The sequence below is a fragment of the Sphaeramia orbicularis genome, chromosome 7 (genome assembly GCF_902148855.1).
Source record: "Sphaeramia orbicularis chromosome 7, fSphaOr1.1, whole genome shotgun sequence".
NCBI lineage: Eukaryota > Metazoa > Chordata > Actinopteri > Kurtiformes > Apogonidae > Sphaeramia > Sphaeramia orbicularis.
Window position 1 is genome coordinate 10414596 of NC_043963.1, and position 16643 is coordinate 10431238.

General features: G+C 34.3%; 1 protein-coding gene across 2 annotated transcripts in view; it reads right to left on the reverse strand.

Annotated features, from left to right (window-relative positions):
- Window positions 1–16643, reverse strand: part of kazna (kazrin, periplakin interacting protein a) — an 814799-nt gene that overhangs the window by 187482 nt on the left and 610674 nt on the right. The gene's annotated exons all lie outside the window — the stretch shown is intronic.

The following is a 16643-nucleotide window of genomic DNA, read 5'->3' on the forward strand; positions in this document are numbered from 1 at the left end:
TTCAAAATTTTTCCAAAATTTTGTAGAGAATCAAGGTTAATGAAGTTACCATATTTGGATGCTTACCCATAAATTGCAAAAAAAAAAAATAAAAAAATAAAAAAATAAAAAAAATTGAACCTTGTTGTGTTATTAGATGTCATAACAATGTATTACTTTTGGGAAATTTTTCAACATTTTTAATTGTTATGTAGAAAATCAAGGTTAATGAAGTTACCATATTTGGTTTCTTACCCATAAGTCGCAAAAATAAATAAATAAATAAATAAATAAATTAACCTTATTGTGTTATTAGAGGTCATAACAATGTATTACTTTTGGGAAATTTTTCAACATTTTTATTGTTATGTAGAAAATCAGGGTTAATGAAGTTACCGTATTTGGTTCCTTACCCATAAGTTGCAAAAAAAAGAAAAAAAAAAAGAAAAAAGAAAAATAACTTTATTGTGTTATTAGAGGTCATAACAATGTATTACTTTTGGGAAATTTTTCAACATTTTTTATTGTTATGTAGAAAATCAGGGTTAATGAAGTTACCGTATTTGGTTCCTTACCCATAAGGCGGAAAAAAAGAAAAAAAGAAAAAAGAAAAATAACTTTATTGTGTTATTAGAGGTCATAACAATGTATTACTTTTGGGAAATTTTTCAACATTTTTTATTGTTATGTAGATAATCAGGGTTAATGAAGTTACCGTATTTGGTTCCTTACCCATATGGCGCAAAAAAAAAAAAAAAAATGGAACCTTATTGTGTTATTAGAGGTCATAACAATGTATTACTTTTGGGAAATTTTTCAACATTTTTTATTTTTATGTAGAAAATCAGGGTTAATGAAGTTACCATATTTGGTTCCTTACCCATAAGTCACAAAAAAAAAAAAAAAACAAAGAAAAAGAAAAAAAAATTGAACCTTATTGTGAAATTAGAGGTCAGAACAATGTATTACTTTTGTGAAAATTTTCAAAATTTAAAAAAAAAAGTAGAAAATCAGGGTTAATGAAGTTACCATATTTGGTTCCTTACCCATAAGTCACCACAAAAAAAAAAACAAAAACAAAAAAAACAAATCCAAGAAGTATATAGAAACAAGTGGTGCAAATCAACAATAACTGAAGGAATAATGAAATAATACAATATAGACGACTAAAACTGGCAAGAATGAAAATAAATAAAAATGAAAACGGGTTAAAAAAAGTAACATTTAAATGAGAAACAAGTAGTTCCAGGCACAACAAACCCCGCCCCTCACATGTACTGTAGCTTATTTTGGCATCGATCCAGCTGATGTCATCATGACATGTAAAATTTTGCTCATTTTAAATAAATGGGAGGAAATTTTTTTTTTTTTTTTTAAATTCATAAAAAATGGAAACTTTGACCTACTTTTCCCAAAATGTAACCACATCTATTCTGTATATTTGGCAATCTATAAACCCAATTTGGTATGAAATCAACCAATAATTTTGCTGCTACAGACATTTGAAATTTCACCCATTATAAGTAAATGGGGAATAAAATAATTTAAAAATTCTTAAAACATTTGAACTTCGACCTACTGCTCCCAAAATGTAGCCACATCTACTGTGGGCCACTGGCAATCTATAAACCAAATTTAATATGAATTCAACCAATAGTTTTTCTGCTACAGACATGTGAAATTTCACCCATTATAAGTAAATGGGAAAAAAAAAAAAGATTTTAAAAATTCATAAAAAATTGTAACTTTGACCTATTTTTCCCAAAATGTAATCACATCTATTCTGCATCACTGGCAATCTATAAACCAAATTTAGTATGAATTCAACCAATAGTTTTGCTGCTACTGACATTTGAAATTTTGCCCATTATAAGTAAATGGGGAGAAAAAAGATTTTAAAATTCTTTAAAAATTTGACCTACTTCTTCCAAAATGTAATGACATCTATTCTGGGTCACTGGCAATCTATAAACCCAATTTGGTATGAATTCAACCAATAGTTTTGCTGCTAGAGACATTTGAAATTTCACCGATTGTAAGTAAATGGGAAAATTTTTTATTTTATTTTTTTTTAAAAATTCATAAAAAATGGAAACTTTGACCTACCTTTCCCAACATGTAATGACACCTAATATACATCATTAGCAAAGCTCAAGTTAAATTTGATGGTTATTTTCGCAAAAACAGAGAAAGTGGAAGAAAAAGTGACTTCTTCAGTAAAATATATCATTAACTGAACATAAAAACATGTATCTGTTCATAAAAACAAATGGGTTTTACCGGTGAATCAATGTTGCATAAGATGACAGTGTTTCCACTGTAACTACGGAGCCTCTGAATGTCCAAATGGGTCATATCTAATGACCATGAAAAGACGACAAACTGTATTTTACACCAATTATTTACATGTATTGATAGGATTAATGGATCAGAAGTAGTTAAATATATATATTAAAAAGATAGATAGATAGATAGATAGATAGATAGATAGATAGATAGATAGATAGATAGATAGATAGATAGATAGATAGATAGATAGATAGATAGATAGATAGATAGATAGATAGATAGATAGATAGATACAACAACAAAGTCCAACACGTTTAGATCCAACTTATTAACAACTTAAGATGGAACAAAAATACAACTGAAAAAAATAAAGACAAATATTTGTAATCCTTGTGTTAAAGCTTAGAAGTTTAAAGGAGTAAGGGATGGTTCCAATGTAGAAAAGTAAACATGTATACAGGGTGGGGAAGCAAAATTTACAATGAACATTTAGTTGTTTTTTCTCAGCAGGCACTACGTCAATTGTTTTGAAACCAAACATATATTGATGTCATAATCATACCTAACACTATTATCCATACCTTTTCAGAAACTTTTGCCCATATGAGTAATCAGGAAAGCAAACGTCAAAGAGTGTGTGATTTGCTGAATGCACTCGTCACACCAAAGGAGATTTCAAAAATAGTTGGAGTGTCCATAAAGACTGTTTATAATGGAAAGAAGAGAATGACTATGAGCAAAACTATTACGAGAAAGTCTGGAAGTGGAGGAAGCAACAAAAAAAATACGTAATTTAATCATTTGTTCTTGTGCCAGTATCAACTTTTTGTGAAATTTTCATCCAAATCCGGGACACTGATCTGCCTTGGTGGAGGTCTGTGCTCTCAGAGTGCTTCTAGTTTGTAGATATAAACCTTTTCATAATGTAAATTTACTTTTTTGGCACTAAAACATAGAGAAAAGTTTGGAGTTGACAGTATTTATATATTATTATGTTATTATTTTACTGGTTTGGCCCACTGCAGATCAAATTTAGCTGAATGTGACACCTGAACTAAAATGAGTTTGACACCCCTGCCCTTGACTGTTAATATCTTCAGGGAATTTTTGCGTTTTGCACTTTGTAAATTCATCTAGCGGGCCAGATTGGAATCTTTGGCGGGCTGGTTTTGGCCCCCGGGCCACATGTTTGACACCTGTGTTTTATGTTAATAGTTTTTCAGTCTCTATAGCAGTTGTTTCCAACCTTTTTTGGCTCATGACCCCATTTTAACATCCCAAATTTCTGGCGACCCCAGAAATTCAAAACTGAGACTTTTTTTTTTTGGCTAACATTAATTTGTTTTTGATCATGTAATAGTTTGCTATACTATGTTGCAAATAAACGTTAATTTTAGACAACATTTAGTCTATATACAGGGTGAGGAAGCAAAATTTACAGTGAACATTTAATTGTTTTTTCTCAGCAGACACTACGTCAATTGTTTTGAAACCAAACATATACTGATGTCATAATCATACCTAACACTATTATCCATACCTTTTCACAAACTTTTGCCCATATGAGTAATCAGGAAAGCAAACGTCAAAGAGTGTGTGATTTGCTGAATGCACTCGTCACACCAAAGGAGATTTCAAAACTAGTTGGAGTGTCCATAAAGACTGTTTATAATGGAAAGAAGAGAATGACTATGAGCAAAACTATTACGAGAAAGTCTGGAAGTGGAGGAAGCAACAAAAAACGTACCAAAGCTTTTATTAAAGCTCTCAAATCCAAAATCCTAAAGGATCCAACCAAATCCACGCGAAAAATGGCAATTGAACTTGAGGTAGACAACAAGAGCGTTAGAAATGCAGTAAAATAGGATTTGAAGTTAAAATCTTCCACAAGAACACCAAAACACTTGTTGACAACAGCAACAAATCCAACTTTAGCAATTTTTGGGAATCATGTTTATGGCCGCCTTCTAGCCCAGATCTAAACCCTCTGGATTCTGCTATTTGGGGTGTTTTAGAACATGCTACCGATAGAACATCACACAGCAATGTCGACTTTCTTAAAGATACTATTAAAGAAGAATGGGAGAAGTTGTCACCCGGATATTTGAGGAACACTTGCGCAAGTTTCAGGAAGTGTGTGAAGGCAGTTATTGAGAAAGAAGGAGGACACATAGAATAAAAACATTTTCTATTATGTACATTTTCTTGTGGCAAATAAATTCTCCTGACTTTCAATAAACTAAATGGTCATACACTGTCTTTCAATCCCTGCCTCAAAATATTGTAAATTTTGCTTCCCCACCCTGTACATTCGATGACTTTATTAGAGTTTTGCAGCAGCACACAGGATGCATCGGCTAAATACCCCCAATAAATATAAATGGATTTTAGCAGCTGCATGTTTAAATGAAAACTGTTTAAGAAGCATGAATTGTTTCGTCTGACTGTGAATGAATCGCGCGATAAAATATTCATCATTTATAACAATACTCGTGGTAATATTTCAGCCGGCGAACAAAAGGCTCCGCTGAGATTTCTCTTTTTATTCTTTATCAGCGCGAGGATGAAACTGAAATAACAGCAGAGAACTTATAGAAAGTGTTCAGTCTGTATTTTCTTTTATCTCAGTGGTTCTTTGACTAATTCACTGAATGTATAGGTACTTTTGTTTTTCGACCTTCAACCGTGTGACTGAATATTAACCCATAAAGACACCAACAGCTACTGGTAACCAAAGTTATCAACTGATACAAAATGTTTAATACCTTCTTATCCACTAATCCTGTCAATACATGTAAATAACTGGTGTAAAATACAGTTTGTCATCTTTTCACGGTCATCACATGTGACCCATTTGGACGATCAGAGGCTCCGTAGTTACCATGGAAACACCATCATCTTCTACAACAGGGGTCTCAAACTCATTTTCTTTCAGGTTCCACATTCAGCCCAATTTAATCTCCAGTGGGCCGGACCAGTAAAATATTAGCATAATAACCGATAAATTATGACAACTCCAAATTTTATTTATTTATTTTTTATATTTTATAATTTTTTATTAAGCCCAATATGACCTGAAGTGGGCCACACCAGTGAAATATCAACAGTGAAAAAAGTAAAATTACATTATGATAATGTTTACATCTACAACATTTCCTTAAAAATCTAAATAACATGAACAACTTGATATGTCTTAAGAAAAACAAGTGCAATTTTACCAATATTCTGCCTCAGTTTATCAGTTTATCATTTACACATGTTCATAACAACTTACATTACAATTACGAACACACAAAACATTTAAAAACAGGCAGAATATTGGTAAAATTGCATGTCCTTCTCTTAAGACATTTCAGGTTATGCACATTTTTTGTTAATAAATAAATGAACATTTTCTTGAAATTTTCCTTTGTTTACACTAAAACAAAGATAAAATCTGCAGTTTTCATTATTCATAGGTTATTATGATAATATTTTACCGGTCTGACCCAATTGAGATCAATTGTTCTGTATGTGGAACCTGAATTAAAATGATTTTTACACCATTGATTGTTAATGTCTTCTGTGTAATTCATGTTATGGGCCAGATTGGACCCTTTGGCGGGCCGGATTTGGCCCCCAGGCCTTATGTTTGACACCTGTGTTTTAGTGCAAAAAAACCCATTAAATTATGAAAGTACTTACTTTTATGAACTATCCAAACAAAAAAAGATGTGAATAACCTAAAAAAAAAAAAAAAAAAAAAAAAAAAAAAGGAAATTTCTTAAGAAAATTAAGTGAAATTTTAATAATATTCTGCCTCAACTTATCATTTCTACATGTGCATTATGGATCAAATCTACAAAAACACTAAACACTGAGTAAAAGGCGGAAAATTGTTAAAATTGTGCTTATTTTTTTTCTTTAGATATTTCAGGTTCATATTTGTTCAGGTTATTCACATTTTATTTTTACAGGATAGTTTGTAAATGTAAATATTTTCATAATTTAATGTTATTTTATACACTAAAACAAAGAAAAAAAAATTGACTGTGACATATTGACTGTGGCCCCTGAACTAAAATGAGTTTGATAATAGTGATAAATCACAAAAAGGTAAAAAAAAAAAAAAAAAAAAGAAGTTTCATTTTGAACAGTTCTAAATCTTTAAGGGTTCAGGTTCATGCTGGAGTTAAACACGAATAAAACCACAGTATCCAACCACTAACTCCAACAACACTTCTGACATCTGCAGGTAACACCAGTTCTGCACAAACACAGCTTATGTCTGTTTACGTTCTTTCTGTTCCAACCGGAAAAACTTAGATTAAACTAAAACATCATAGGCTTTTGAGAGATAAACTTTACAATGAAATGCAAATATGTCCACTTCATGATGACAATATCCTGTGTGAGGCCCTTTGCTGTCAATTAAATCCATCTATTATTGCATTTCTTAGACTTTTATCTGTGCACTTTTAGTATTAGTTTGTACAAGTTCACACACAGCGAGATGAAAGACGCTAATCTTTGCTAATGGAAAATACTTGATTTTCACTGAAAAATGCAAAATACTGAACATAATATTCGAATAAATGTTCACTTTATGTTCAGTTAATGATGTATTTTGCAGAAATAACTTTACATTTTTGTCCTTAAACTGCTGGCAAATGGAGTTAAAGATAATGTTCAAAAGTCACTTTACTTCCGTTTTCTCTGTTTTTCATAAAACAACTGAGCTTTTATGAACATGCACATGACCAGTGAATTAAATATAGGAAAATACCTGACGTTCACAAAAAAGTCTTTTTTTTTTTTTTTCCAGTTTTGATTTAATAACATCTGAGTTTACGCAGAGATTTTAGGAATATATGTATGATCAATAAATGAAATATAGGAAAATACTAAAGAATTCATGCTTCTTAAACAGTTTCCACTTAACCTTTTCATGCATGAATTATGAGAACCTTAATCAAGATTTTTTCCCTGAGTGTTTTCATTTCTCTTTAACCCTTTCATGCACACTGGTCACTACAATGGACAGCTATTCTACAGCTGTTCTCTTGTATATTCATGGATTTTGTTGTTCTTTTCGTTGTTTTTTTTTTTTTTTTTAACACATATCTTTATTAAAGTTTTAAGACACTACATATCTTTTCTGACATGAATTGGTAACATTATGTAGATCTCTCCTGAGCATAAACCCCCAGAATCACAAGCCCTCCCCATACTTTTCACACAATTTATCAGTAAATACATGTTTCTGTGAGTCAAAAATTAAACATGTGGTGTCCAGCTGAGTGGACATTTTTGCAACTTCATGAAAAATAAGTTCATGAGTTTTTTTTTCTCATTATTGTTATTTTTTATGTATTTATAATTTTTTTTAAAATTATTATTATTATTATTATTATTATTATTATTATTAATTTATTTTTTTAATTTTCCAGAAGAAAATTTTCAATTGCATTGTTTTTTTCATGCCTAAAGAGGAATAAAAACACTCAGGAAAAAATTTTGATTAAGGTTCTCATAATTCGTGCATGAAAGGGTTAAACTTGAAAATAAAGAGGTGATTGAAAAATTTCTTATGGAAAAAAAAAAAAAAAAAAAAAGTAATAATAATAGTAATAATAATAATAATAATAATAATAGTAATAATAATAATAATAATAATAATAATAATCAGCTGGACACCATGCATTTGATTTTTGAAGCAAAGAACCATGTAATTACTGATAAACTGTGTGAAAACTACGGGGGGGGGGGGGGGGGGGGGGCTTGTGATTCTGGGGGTTTATGCTCAGGGGACAGCTACACAATGTTACCAATTCATGTCAGAAAAGATATGTAGTGTCTTCAAACTTTAATAAAGATATGTGTAAAAAAAACAACAACAACAAAACAACAAAATCCATGAATATATATGAAAACAGCTGTAGAATAGCTGTCCTGTCCACTGTAGTGACTGCTATGCATGAAAGGGTTAAAGATGCAGCTGCTAAAATCCCATTATATTTACTGGGAGTATTTAGCCTATGCATCCTGTGTGCAGCTGTAAAAGTCTATGAATAAAGTCATCCCATGTCGTTGTGGAGCCCCTCCGCTGAACACCAAACCCCTCAAGCTCCATTAATCAACAAGGCCATTGGAGGCTGAACTTTCCCCAAATATGCTTTAAGACCTGAGCGGCTGTGCAGATTGTGATATGTGTATTTAATTAAACTCTGAAATTAGTTTCTGTGTATTTATTAATACATCATTAATGATTCCCCATTAAACTGTGCTCAGTAACACGGCTCACTGCAGCCTCTGAAAGTCTGAAATCCACAAAAACTGGATCAATGACAAGTAAATAATAACAAGAATAGATGGAGTTGGACTTTTTGCCCATTATGTTAAATTGTAGTGTCAGAGACTGTGTGTACCCTTTTAGCTGAATATGTGTATTTGTACTGCGCACCAGGAGGGTGACGATCAGACGGTAAAAACGAACATCTTGTGTCTGGGACAAATAACACTGCATCTATTTTCCTCTATAAGGAAAAAATGGATGATGTGTGTTAGGGATGTAACGATTACCGGTATAACGATAAACTGTGGTAAAATTCCCAGCAGCTAGTTAAATATTTTACATCAGTAGATACTTTTGGTTTCCAGCTGCTGTCCATGTCTTTGAGGGTTAATGACAATTTGACATGTGCATTACAGGGTGGGGAAGCAAAATTTACAATATTTTGAGGCAAGGATTGAAAGACAGTGTATGACCAATTAGTTTATTGAAAGTCATGAGAATTTATTTGCCACAAGAAAATGTACATAATAGAAAATGTTTTTATTCTATGTGTCCTCCTTCTTTCTCAATAACTGCCTTCACACGCTTCCTGAAACTTGCGCAAGTGTTCCTCAAATATTCGGGAGACAACTTCTCCCATTCTTCTTTAATAGTATCTTCCAGACTTTCTCGTAATAGTCATTCTCTTCTTTCCATTATAAACAGTCTTTATGGACACTCCAACTATTTTTGAAATCTCCTTTGGTGTGACGTGTGCATTCAGCAAATCACACACTCTGACGTTTGCTTTCCTGATTACTCATATGGGCAAAAGTTTCTGAAAAGGTATGGATAATAGTGTTAGGTATGATTATGACATCAATATATGTTTGGTTTCAAAACAATTGACGTAGTGCCTGCTGAGAAAAAAAACAACTAAATGTTCATTGTAAATTTTGCTTCCCCACCCTGATAAAGGCGCCAAAAAAATGATTAGATCACCCCTTGTTTTCTTCAGTTTCTTGTTCATTTTAATGCCTGGTACAACTAAAGGTCCATTTGTTTGGACAAATATAATGAGAACAACAAAAATATCTCGTAATAGTTTAATTTCAGAGCTGATATCTATCCATTTTTTTTTTTTTATATTTTCTTGATAATAACCAAAATCACTTCAGTTCTTCCATCAATATCTATGGCATTGTACTGACAAAAACAGTGCTTTTAGACATTCCATGTTTACTTTTCTGTCTGTTTTAGTCACATGATACACACAGGAGTTAGTACTGGATTACATAACCATTGTTTTTGATGACTTTTGATGGGCTAAGAATATTTTTTCCGTCACTCTATATTTGAATGTATCTACCAGTACCAATATATCAACAGTTCTATAACCATCTATAAGCACAATCTTAACAATTTAAGAAAATTATTTATATTATTTAGTAGGCCTGTAACAGTACACATACCGAACTGAACCGTTTCGGTACACACCTGTTCAGTTCGGTACACAGCTGTACCGAAACGGCACAGTATGATGACAAAAAGAAAAAGGAACGAAAGACGTCATTCGATGCGGAACTTTAAATCCGCGCAAGTTTCACACGGACATATTGAAGGAGCGCACATTTACCCAAAATATGAAATAGCAGCTGATGTAAGGTTAAAAAAAAACAACAAATATGATGTGAACCTGGAAGGAAGAGACTGAAGACCCTCCACCATCAGTCCAGTCCAGTTTGGATCAGTTCAGGTTCAGGTGAAAGACAACAACCAGGAAAGAGACGGTGATAAGACGGACGTTGTTTGGCCCCTAGGAACTACGGTAGTTCTAAAACACTGACACTAGCTCTGTCTGTCTGTCTGTCACACACGCTGTATAATAGAGGAATAAATAGAACGTTGAAAGTATGTAAAGTTTCACTTTCGTTTCACGACAGCGTTCGTTACGTTAGTTATGGACCGCACCCCAGGTATATAACTGCACACCCCCCCCTACCCCCTGGCTCCGACAAAAAGAAAAAAAATTCCCCATGCACACGGGCACACACAAATACACACAGTGTCCTAAACAGTTTGTTCTCTGTCCTAAAATAAATAATCTGGTTCACTGTGTTGTCAGTGTTTCTCTTCAGTTCGTTTCAACAGAATACCAGTTTGTCCTCTTGTTAATGTTGCACTTCATGTGGAATTTTTTTGGTAATTTCTCTGCAGAATGTGAACTGACAGAACTGTGATTAGATTTTTCTTGTTTGTTCAAAACTACCTTTCAGGGAAAAGTGCAATACTAATGTTTAAAATACATTTAGTAATATTAATAATCTATTTTATTTTCTATTTGATTTGTTGCAGCAGAATTATATTATTCCTGTTTTTCTATATTCTATTGACTCCAAAAATTGGGGGAAAAATGTTTAAAAAAAAATCATAAATGCATTAATAGACATTTTGAGGGGTTTTCTTTCTTCCCGTACCGAACCGAAAAAAAACAAACCGTGGCTTTGAAAACCGAAAACGTACCAAACCGAAAATTTTGTGTACCGTTAGAGGCCTATTATTTATTATTCATGTAATATATTTTATTTAAGCTTTATTTAACCAGGAAAGACTAATTGTAATCAAAAATGTCTTTTATAATCTTTTACAAGACAGAGTAGCAACCAAACACACAAAAACAGACATGATATGAGATAAAAAGCAAATATAAATCAGCCAAGATGCCCTCATGATGTTTAGAAACATGTCTGGAATTTCATCAAAGTGCTTTTGAATGGGCTTAAAATGGACTAAATTGATGCTAAGGCCATCATGTTGAAGAAACAATTCAATAATCAACTAAATAAATGGTTCACTGGGTTTGCTTGTTGCCAGAAACGTCCATCCTAGGTGTCCTGTTGACAGTCGAGTAGGATTCAGACAGATGGCATGAATGGCACTTGACCCTCCAGGTCTCAAACCGACCTCAGCAGCAGAGGAGAAAATTAATTTCCGGGTCTTAGGAGGATATTCCTACAGCTGAGGTTTGGACATAGAATCCAGAGGCTGCTTTGTCCGAGTAAAAACACAATGAAGACTGAGATAAGACAGTCTGAAGTACGACAACCTACAGTATACAGCAGGGGAGTCAAACATAGGGCCCGCGGACCAAAACCGGCCCGCCAAATGGTCCAATCTGGGCCGCGGGATGAATTTTTTGGAAGTGTAAAAATTACACTGACAATATTTATTTGTGTGTGTATATATATATATATATATATATATATATATATATATATAAATATATATGTGTGTGTGTGTTTTAAATTCAATAAAGTTAAGATGGAACTTTATTAATACCAAGTTACAGCAACATTAGAATAAAAGCAGAAAGAACATTAATAACACTGGTCAACAACAAATTTATTAAGTTTTTTGAGCTGATTTAGGATAATTTTGGTGTGCTGAATCCAAAAATCACATTCATTTTGCTCAATCAGCTCAACTTTCTGAACTATGCTACATATTGGCTTTTTAACATTTTTGCTTACATTTATGGGCATTTTCACATCATATGATACAAAATTCTTTCATATTTCTTGCAATAAACGAGTTCTGAAGATTTTACTTTTGCCAATTTATGATTAATGTTTTTTTTAATATTACAGGTGAATGAAATGGCTTCGACTAGAAGATCTTGCAAAAATAAGCCTGACGTATTCTGCTCCATCTGCGGTGAATACACCATTGTACCTAACAGGAATCAAGTCACAAGTTTCATAAAGTGTGCTTACTAATCTTATTTTGGTATTAATTATTATATTTTGTGAGAAGATCAAATTTTTCAAAATCAAATTAGCAAAAAAACCTGACCTGATTGAGAAAAACAGATGTCATTTTTGGATTTAGCGGTGCAAAATGGTCCTAATTCAGTTGAAAAAACCTAGACAACTTGCAAAAAACATTTTTTTGTAACCCAGTGTAATAATAACAAGCAACTGATTTACACTCAAACATGTTACTGTAGATCAGGTTTATCAAGAACAGCAAAGTTACAGTAATGGTATGAATGTCAGTGTATGAGATGATGCACTGTGTTGGCTGAGGTGGAACTAAAACGATAAAATCCATGAATATACAAGAGAACAGCTGTAGAATAACTGTCCACTGTAGTGACCACTATGCATGAAAGGGTTAATATATCTTTGGCATTTTTTGGACAGCAAAGCAACAATTTCATTGCCAGGGAACATGTTTCGTCACTCTTCAAACAACAATAAACACATTGAATCTTTGAATCTTGAATCTAAACTGTGGATGATATCTCAAACACATCCGGCGTTTGATGTTGGATGTTTGTGGTTTGAACTTCAGCCTCTTTTTCTTTGCGTTTTACACACAAAATAAAGCTGGAGGTGCAGACAGAAGATAATAGCTCCTGTTTTTGGCTTTATCTTCCCAACAAGTACCTGCACGTCTTTGACTGCTGATTCAACTCTGTGATGTTCCTTCAGGACGTTCAGCCCAAATAAATCCTCTGAACTATTTTGTCCCGCGACTAGACTCGAGCCATTGATTTTTCTTGGACTATATTTTTATGTCTGCGGTTACAAGGCCATCTCATGAAATGGCAACAAATGCTGTTTAATGCCCGAGGAGAGGAAGACAATTTTTATTGGCTATAAAGGACATCATGTGCCTCTGCCTTGTAGCTAATGGGTAGAGATGACAAATACGAGACTAAAGGATGACTCTGCAACTTTCTCCTGTACTAGAGAAAAGAAATTGAGAATCTGAAAAAAAACAATACCAAAAAAAACCCCATAATAGTGTCATTTATCATGTGAAACTCGTGGTTGTAAAGTTATTTAAAGAGTGGCGCTGGTGAAATCATCTCGTGGAGCAGCTGAGAAATGATTGCAGGGCAGTTCCCTTAATGCTGCATGAACCGGAAAAATGCAATTTTATGACAAAGGGCTTTCACAATCTGAAATGAGGTCACACTCCCAGGATGCCGTCATTATCGCCATTCACCAGCCTTCGAAGTCCGCGACAGAGGAAAACGCATGCATCTTTAATTTCCGAGCGAGGTATGTACGAGCGGTGCCCTCTCCACTTGCAGATGAGAGTATAGTATATTAATTATGCCGCTCTTGCTGCAGACCTGTTGGGACATGTCAGAGTGTAAAGTAACTAGGCAGCGGTCCAGCTGCAGCTCAGGCTCAGACACTTATGAAGATAAAGTGCTAATCAGCAGGTCTGTTGGGTTTCCTAATTAAAAGAATGTACTTGGCACGCGCTGGCTGTTTACACTACATTAAGACAGCATCAAATCACACTGGAGGGACTGAAGGGGAACGGGAAATTAGTTTTGTGTAACACGCATGGCTGAGAAAGCGTCCTGATACAGTCGAAGATACAGTATGTCTGCTTAGATAAAGGATCGTACTCTGATTTGCTGACATTGAAGTGTCATTTCACCTCCACACTAATGCCGTGTTTCCATTACATGGTATTGGCACGACTCGACTCGACTCGGCCTTTTTGCATTTCCATTACGAAAAAGGACCTGGAATCTGGTACCCGGTACTAGTTTTTTGGTATCACCTCCGCTAGGGATGGGAATCGAGAACCGGTTCTTTTTTGAGAACCGGATCCCAGTAGCTTGATTCCTTGGAATCGTTCGCCTGCCTGCTTAATGACTCTGCCTTTGTTCCACATGCGTGATGATGTCATGCATACGCTGCATTGTTTTGGTCAAAACGTAGCCAACATGGCGTGGAGGCAGAAACGGTCTAAACAGATGACACCAGGTCCACTGGAACACTGGCAAAACTTCCATGTCTTCAAAAGGGTGGAATCCCTCCAATATGTTCAAACATTTGTCCACAGCATGTGAATCATTTACAGGAATGTCACATATTTGATACACTACTTAGCGACGCTTGTGAATGTAGCGGCAGAGTGAACACCGGGCCCAGTTCTGGTTCCGGTGTGGGCAACAAACATTGTATCCCCTCAAATACAAGTTTCCGAAGGTAGGGGAAAGGAAATGAGGTGCACAACAACAGGAAACGGGCCAAGTCAAGTCGAACCGGTTCCACGTAGTGGAAATGCAGCAATAGAGGAATTAGTAAAGTATCTTTAGTTTCACTTTCACTGTATGCCCCCCCCCCATGAACTGGCCTGGCGTCATCTGTTATTATTTGTTCATACTGTATATGTTATATTTTCTGTGCAGAGATGGAAATATAAAAGACAGTTAATGCAAAAACACCTGTTTATACTCTTTTATTCCCTCATCTAATGAGAATCGATAAGAGAATAAGGATAAGGAATTGGATCAATAAGCAAAATCGATAACGGAATCGGAATCATTAAATTCTTATCGATTCCCATCCCTAACTTCTGTCGAGGTTCTAGGACTGGGGACCAGATTCTAAAATGTGACGTGTAAACACTGCAGACCACTGATTGGTCAGAGAGTCATTTCTGTGACCCGCCGTTTTACAAAAAACAGATGCGGAAGTTGACAGTAAATATAACAGTAGGTTAATCCACATGACGACAGCTCACAGAACTACAGCATGGTTTGCCGAGGAGGTTCAGATGTAAAAATTCAGCATGAGCTTAACGAGACAACACGCGAGTGAGTTTATCAGCAACTCTGAGCAGATGACATGGAAGTAACGCGCTGCGTCGCTATGACGTTCAGGTACTGTAAAGTCGGTAGTATCTTGTAATGGAAACAGTCTCCAGGAATAGGACCTGGTACTGAGTCGAGTTGAGCCAAGTCGAGCAGGTTCCACGTAGTGGAAACGCGGCATAAGATCTACACACTCAGTCAGTGCTAAATAGTAACTATATTGGCATCTGTAACCATCTCCATGTTATAAACCATCAAAATATGGACCATTATAAGTAAAGAAATATTTTCAATATTTCAAAACTCTGTCACAAACTTGTCTTTGTAAACATTATCTGAAGGAAGCTACATACAAAATTTGAAATGATTCCAACCAGTAGAAGATGTTTGAAGAAACTGCTAACAAAGATGACGACGGACACAGCGCCTTCACAGTAGATCAGTCGTTGAGATAAAAAGTGCTGAAAAGTTGGCAGGGTGAGAGGTGTGAGAGGTTGGATGCTGGAGTTGTTCAGTGACAGGTCCAGGTCAGTGAAAAATGGAGGCTGATACAGAACAAAGTCATGACATGAATCATAAGGCGCTGATGCTGAGCCAAATGAGGCTGTGGAAGGCTTGGACGGGGGTTTGGTGACCAGTGGCAGCAGCAGAAACGATTCCATTCATACATTTTCTTCTGTATTCAGGTCATGGGACGAAGCAGCCCAGACCATTCTACATTGAACTGAGTCTGCATTGTACCTGAATTATTTACATGTATTGATAGGATGAGTGGTTGAAATGTTATTAAACCGTTTAGATCAGTGGATGCTTTTGGTCGCTGGGGGCCGTTTAGGTCTGTGAGGGTTGAATCAGTTTGATTTATTAAAAGTGGCTGAACTGACATTGGTCATTATTCAGGTTGTGTCAAATTAAATCTTGTCCTGGTGGTAACAGCATCACTAAATCCAACGTGTTTTGCATCAGTTAGAAGAAACGTGACACTAACATGACAAATACACCATTATCATATAGTCATACAACGGAATATGTTATATTATAGAGAAATGTGCTATGTAACCCTGTATAATATGAATTATGTACAATAAGTCCTGCAATAATTCTCTGTTCTTCCAATAACAATGCAATATATATTACATTTTTATACAAACATAAATGCAATATTTTTTTTATAAACTTTAGTTCACAGATATACATACTGTTTTCGTACATATACATGCTGTTACATACTGTTAATATTGACATAATATACATATTTTATGTCTATTTATTTTTATTCTACTTTCATTCTCATTCTCATTTTCATTTTCTAGTTTTAGTAATTTTATATTTGTTTACATTATGTATTGGATTTTTTAAATTAATATTCTATTCTATTCTGTTCTATTCTATTCCCTGTCTATTCTATTCTATTCTATTCTATTCTATTCTATTCTATTCTATTCTATTCTATTCTATTCTATTCTATTCCCTGTCTATTCTATTCCCTGTCTATTC